Genomic DNA, 6,744 nt, shown 5'->3' on the forward strand with positions numbered 1-6,744 from the left:
TGGTTTGTGATTGTATTTTTGACACGGGGATATTTTTTTTTCTGTAAATCTTCTGTCTGTTTGTTCTTGGTTATTTATAATTTAGCTTATGATATCTTTAGGTTATGATTTTGATTTACATTTGTACTATTTTTGTTAGATTGCTTGTTTTTTTGTTTCAGCGGTCTCTCATATAACCTCAATTGTGTTGGAAGAGACCTAAAGCAACAAAGAAAAATCAGGGCTAAATCCATCCATTCTTCTTCTTCTTCGTTCCCGTCACGTCACATGGTCAGTCCGGTCTGGTGAATGAAGCCCACAGTGGTCCTGAGGTCTTCCTCACTGCCGTACAGCTTCTTTGAGTATGGGGTTGGATCAGGCCAGAAGTTCCTTCTCAACTGGTTGTACCTTGGACATTCCATTAGGACATGATGTCCATTTTCATTTTCAAGTCCGCAGTCACATTGTCCAGAGGCACCTGCTCTGGACATCCTCCACATATGTTCCTTTAACTGGTTGTGTCCAGTTCTCAGTCTGAAGATGATGACCTGTTCCTTTCTGTTGAGCACCTTGATTGGGTCATTCATGTTGTATTTTGGGTGCTTCTCTCTCCATCTCTGAGACTGGATAAATTTGGCCATTTTGTTAATTTCTCCTGTTGAGTACATTGGGGAGGGTTGCTGCATGCGACTGCCTGCCTTTGCCAGTTGGTCAGCGATCTGATTTCCAAGTATCCCACAGTGTCCTGGAATCCACTGCAGTACAATGTTGGTAAACTTGCTTAGCTTCATGACGTCTTCCACCAAGGCGTCTATATCATCCGCAAAGGACATCATTATATCCTCCAGAATTTTCTTAGCATCTGTTAAAATCACTATGTGTCTTGGCTTTTCATTTTCTGAGAGGATTTGCTTAACAGCTTCATGGATTGCATCTGCCTCTGACTTGTAGATTGAAGTGCGAGTACCAGTCGGTTTGCTGATCTCCTTTTGTTGACCATTTGTGTACTCGATGTGCACTCCCAGGCCCCCGCACGTGTGTTCTTTATTGCATGAACCATCTGTATAGATTCTTGTCCATTTTTTTTCAGGGTAGTTTTGATCTATGCACTTCTGTACAGACTTCTTGATTTCTTCGCCGTGTTTTTGTTTTGTTGAAATGTCACCAACGGAAGTCTTGATTTTCAAGTGATTTTGCCGTTTCCAAATTGGTACTCTGATATTTGCTTTGCGTTTTTGGGTCATTATTTCGTCAAGTTCGTGATCTTTTTCAATTTGCTTGGCTCTTTCAATAAAGTGTGATCTTTTCAGCCGCCTAGTTTTCTTTTGTTGCGCTCTAGCGTGAAGAGGCTGATCTGTCATTGTTTTCACGTCTGTGTATTGTTTCAAAATTTTTGATTCCCTTCTTTCTGATAGAGATGTAAGTCCTGTTATGGTTTCCATTGCATGAATCGGTGTCGATTTCATTCCTCCACTTATTATCCTCATGTTGCTGTTTTGCACTTTGTCCAGTTTTTCCATTTGAGTTTTGGAGCAGTTTCCCCATGCAGATATCCCGTATTCTAGCGCTGGTCTCACATATCCTGTGTAAGTTTGTTTCAGTATATCGGAGCTAGCTCCCCAAGTTGTTCCAGCTAGTTTTTTCAAGAGTTGTGTTCGCTTTACCCCAACTTTCTGACTGTTGCTGATTTGATTTTTCCATGTTAGTCTTGGGTCAAAATGGACTCCTAGGTATTTTGGTGCGTCGTCTTTTTCCAATTCATGGTCTTCAATACGTAGCTTTGCTTTTTCATCTTTTGGGGAGAGGCTAAATATTGTGAACTTTGTCTTCACTGCATTTATTTTCATCGCCCAGTTGTCAGTCCATTCTTTGATATTATCCAGTGTGATTTGCATCCTGTGTTGTGCCTTGATTAAGTTTTGGTCAGAGCTAGGTCATCTGCGTACATCGACATTTTCACTCCTCGACATAGTGTTTCTCTTATATCATTTACATAGAGAAGAAATAGTGTAGGTGATAGTACTCCACCTTGTGGGACTCCATGTTTTAGTTTTGCTTCTCTACTTTTGTGACCTTGTGTTGTTACTCTTGCCTTTCTTGTTTTTAGGTAGTTTTCTATCCAGTTGAGCATGTTATGGGATACTTTTGATTTTTGTAGTTTATATACCAGACCTTTTTTCCACACTTTGTCGAATGCTTTTTCAAAGTCCACCCATACCACAATTTTTTTCTTTCCATCCTGAAACGAGTCTTCTATTTCTTGGGATATGTAGGTTACTTGATTTTCAGTACTCCTGTGTCTTCTGAAACCAGCTTGTTCATTTATAAGCACATTATAGTTTTCAAGATACCACATCAGTTTGGAGTTGATAATTCTTTCTATCAGCTTGCACATGCAGCTTGTAAGACTTATAGGTCGGTAATTTGCGGCTTCATTTGCTTGTTTTCCTTCTTTCTTAATTGGGACAATAAAAGCCTTTTTCAATATATCTGGTATTTTACCAGTTTTCCAAGTGCTGTTGGGTGTACGATCCGATAGTGATGTCGTTTCTTCTTCTCTTTACTAGCCTATCCTGCTTCTTTGGTTTGTGATTGTATTTTTGACACGGGGATATTTTTTTTTCTGTAAATCTTCTGTCTGTTTGTTTTTGGTTATTTATAATTTAGCTTATGATATCTTTAGGTTATGATTTTGATTTACATTTGTACTATTTTTGTTAGATTGCTTGTTTTTTTGTTTCAGCGGTCTCTCATATAACCTCAATTGTGTTGGAAGAGACCTAAAGCAACAAAGAAAAATCAGGGCTAAATCCATCCATTCAATGTCTTGCTCTAAGACTGTCATGGCCTGTGTCCTCTATTATTATTTGACCCCCCCCCCCCCCCCCCCCCCCCCCTTTTTTAGTCACTAATCAATCAGTGAATTTTTACACATACTGTATCATTTGAGTGTCATTACCACACAGACCGTCTATAACTATAATTGTCATATATGAGGAAATAGGTAAGAAATGATAGTTTTAAATGTTCTCATATGCTAATATAGTTATAAATTATAAGCATGAGTTCATTAACAATTTTCTAGATGAAGTTGTCTGCTGGTTTAAATAGACTTGTATGTGCCGCTGAAATGAATGTCAATTGTCTCTCAAACGGATTTTGGCAAGTTGGCAGCTCTGGGTTTAACTGCCTCTAGTGTTGACACCCACTTTTTTTTTTTTTCTTGAAATGCAAATTTATTCCCTAACATGTACAGACTTTTGTTTGTTGCGTGTGGCAGATCTGCTTATGGAATGGAATGGGGTCCTTCAGGGCTAAATCCATCCATTCAATGCCTTACTCTAAGACTGTCAGGGCCTGTGTCCTCTACTATTATTTGACCCCCCCTTTTTAGTCACTAATCAATCAGTAAATTAGTACACATACTGTATCATTTGAGTACTTTTGTGTCATTACGACACAGACCGTCTATAACTATGTCATATATGAGGAAATAGGTATGAAATGATAGTTTTAAATGTTCTAATATGCTAATATAGTACGCATGAGTTCATTAACAATTGTCTAGATGAAATTGTCTGTAGGTCTAAATAGACTTTTATGCGTCGCTGAAGTGCTGACACCCACTTTTTTTTTTCTTGAGATGCAAATTTATTCCCTGACATGTACAGACTTTTGTTTGTTGCGTGTGGCAGATCTGCTTATGTTGACTCTATGGAATGGAATGAGATGACTCGGCTTTGCCTGGGTCCACGCTTTGGTAATTTGCTGAGAGGGGGAAGCAGTCAGATTAGAACCCTCCCTATAGTGTGCCGGGAAGCATTAACTGTGTCTTCTGTCCTATATGTTTTCTAACTTGCTTTCTGTCTTTGTCTTGGCAATTACACTCCAGCACAGTTTCCTCGATCTCCTCCGGATATGCAAAAGTTCGAGGGATCCATGCCTTGCCAAAACGTGATGTGAGGGGGGGGGGGGGGGGGGGGGGGGGGGGGGTACTGTGTAACTCAGGGGTATGGTTATTGCTTTGTACCTGAAATATACCCGTTTCGAATATTCACCGCGTTATGTGGCCCGAAGCAAGCTACGATGAGCTGCGGCTTACCCCTGGGTTATTCCAGTCTCTCCTTGAAATAGACCCAGAGACAAATCTCTGCTTGAGGATGAATAAAGGGAACTTTATTATTTACACATTGATATGTTTAGGGAGATAACTATATACAATGTTACAGGGGGGGGGGTTGTTGTGTGACATTCATTTACCGTAGTAGCCAATCATGGCGCGTGGCATTGAATATAGAGCGAATGGCAAAGTGCTAAGAATAAGCAGAGAGGTGTCAGTTATGTGTAACGCCGATTGGTGTTTGTGAGTGGCTACCCATTTTCTTCCTTTTTACTGGCGCTGATATGACCTAAATGTGTTGCAAGCGCTGTAAAACCCTTAAAAACAAAGATAAGACTAAGACAAATTTCAGCTTGAGGACGAAGAAAAGGAACTTTATTTATTTATGGAGCTGACATGGCGGTTTCTTGCAAAAAAAAAATCCCAAATTTTGCAAGCCAAAATGTGCAAAAAATTGCGATTAATTTTCCTAAAAACCCATAATTCGTTCATGAAAGAAAAAGGTATTTGTTTGTTTTTAAGCGTTTCATGGCGCTTGCAACAAATGTAAGGTCATATCAGCGCCAGTAAAAAGGAAGAAAATGGGATCTAGTAAAAAGTTTTAGAATTACAAGTACCCAAGAAAAAGGAAGAACACGCTATCAGTGTACTTATTTTGAGATTATCCGTTTCATCCTGATACAAGCACAGGTACCCCAGTGATGATAATGAAAATTTGTAAAAAAAGAGGAAAATCTACCGGCCCGTCAGTCAAACCCAAATCTACTGCAAATATAGCATAGCTATTCATAGTTATTTAATATATTATTAGTCCTAAAGCACTTCTGATCATTAGACACATCTTGACCTTTTTCAAATATAATTTAATGAATTGTCAATTCCAATTAAACATTTTAGAAGCCTATAATGTCGCCCACTATACTATATCAAGTGATTATGATAAACTTTTGGCCAAAGGACCAGGAGGTATTTGTTTTTACATAACAAACCTGGTTGGTGTCTGTATTATTGCAACCTTGTGATGATGCAGCTTATAAATAAGAATCTTTTATTAATTGCAAAACATATTCCATCAACAAATCAAATTTAAATTAGCCTTTAAACAATCATTTCTTAAATCGATCAGCCTAACTTATTCTATCTCTATTACCAAATGATATCTATAAACATAATATGAAGATAGAAGGGTGGCTGAGAGAGAAATATGGATATGAGAGAGAGAGAGAGAGAGGGGGGGGGGGGGGGGGGGGGGGGGGAGAGGGAGGGAGGGAGAATTGATGAATATATTTTTAAAAAATTGTTTTATAATTAGACAGGTTGTATTGAATACTATTAACAAATTCAGAACAATCAAACAAAAACAAAGCAAAAAAATCAAAAAGGAATTTTTAAAAAAGACAGGCTTATAAAACTTTAAAAATCGCCAAATGTACAATCATGCTACAGCTAAAAGGTACATAAATATTTACACCCATTTGCTCCATCCCCTTCCCTCTCGATCATCTTCTCATCCATGGCCACCATGTGTCTTGTGCTACTTTTGACATAATTTGGCGCCAGTGTGTCTAGACTAACGTCATAAATAAAGGAGTGTCACCAAAATTCATGCAGCTGAGCAGACGTGTCAACAAATGATAGAAGGCGTATTTTTTTTTTTTTTCATGAACTACCACTTAGCAGAAAATGTTTGACATGACAAAAACAACGGAACATTTATGAAAAAACCGCGGAAGATTATCGTCACTGGTCCCCACTAAATTTTTTTTTGTTTTTTAAAAAAAAATTTTTTTTTATTTTTGGCAAAATCTCGAAAATTTGCACAAAAAAATTGCAAATTTTGCGGCCGCAATTCAAATCGGCGATTTTTTGCCATTTTTTGCGGCCGCAAGCGATGCAAAAAAACTGCCATGACAGATGGGGTGTGTGAGTGGCTGTGTGTGTCTGCATGTGTATCATACACATGCAGTGCAGATAGATACACACGATAAACATACCCAACTGTCAATGCCATAGTAAATCATCATTGGTCGAAATCACCTGGCGCATTAATCTATTTTATTTTTTTTTTTTACGTTGGCTGGGTGGAATTAGTTGGAGGAAGGAATGGAATTATAATAAGGGCAAAAAAATTGGGACATTCGAATGAGTTCGAGGAAACCGTGCTTGAGTGTAATATATATATATTTTGTTTTGAATATAGTATTATGATTTGTAACCATTTGAATGTGTTCCTCTTTTGTCTGGGTGATGTCAAACTAATTACATTCCAGCACGGTTTCCTCGAAATCCTTGGGACATGCAAAATCGTTCGAGGAAACCGTACATTGCGATGACGTAATGTGGAGGGGGGAGGGGCAGTGTGGCTCAGCAGTACATTACCGCACTCGTGCACCGTCACAAACCCACCCGGAAGCTTCGTCACAACGAAAAGTTCAACTAGATGCTCTGCGGTTTCGGGCTCTTTACCACAACAGCGTCTTCCTTATCGAGTAAAAATCATTACTATTGCCATTAACCAGTTAACTGCGATACTCTGGAAAAACACGTATTTAAAAATGTGGCCGTTGAAAAAAACTATTTATTCAAAGCATTCTTCAAATATTACGTATTTACTAAGAAACGATAGGGTTAGTTAAAGGTACAAC

The sequence above is a fragment of the Berghia stephanieae genome, chromosome 2, assembly GCF_034508935.2.
Source record: "Berghia stephanieae isolate SIO BIC M18660-M18661 chromosome 2, UCSD_Bste_1.3, whole genome shotgun sequence".
Taxonomy (NCBI): Eukaryota; Metazoa; Mollusca; class Gastropoda; order Nudibranchia; family Aeolidiidae; genus Berghia; species Berghia stephanieae.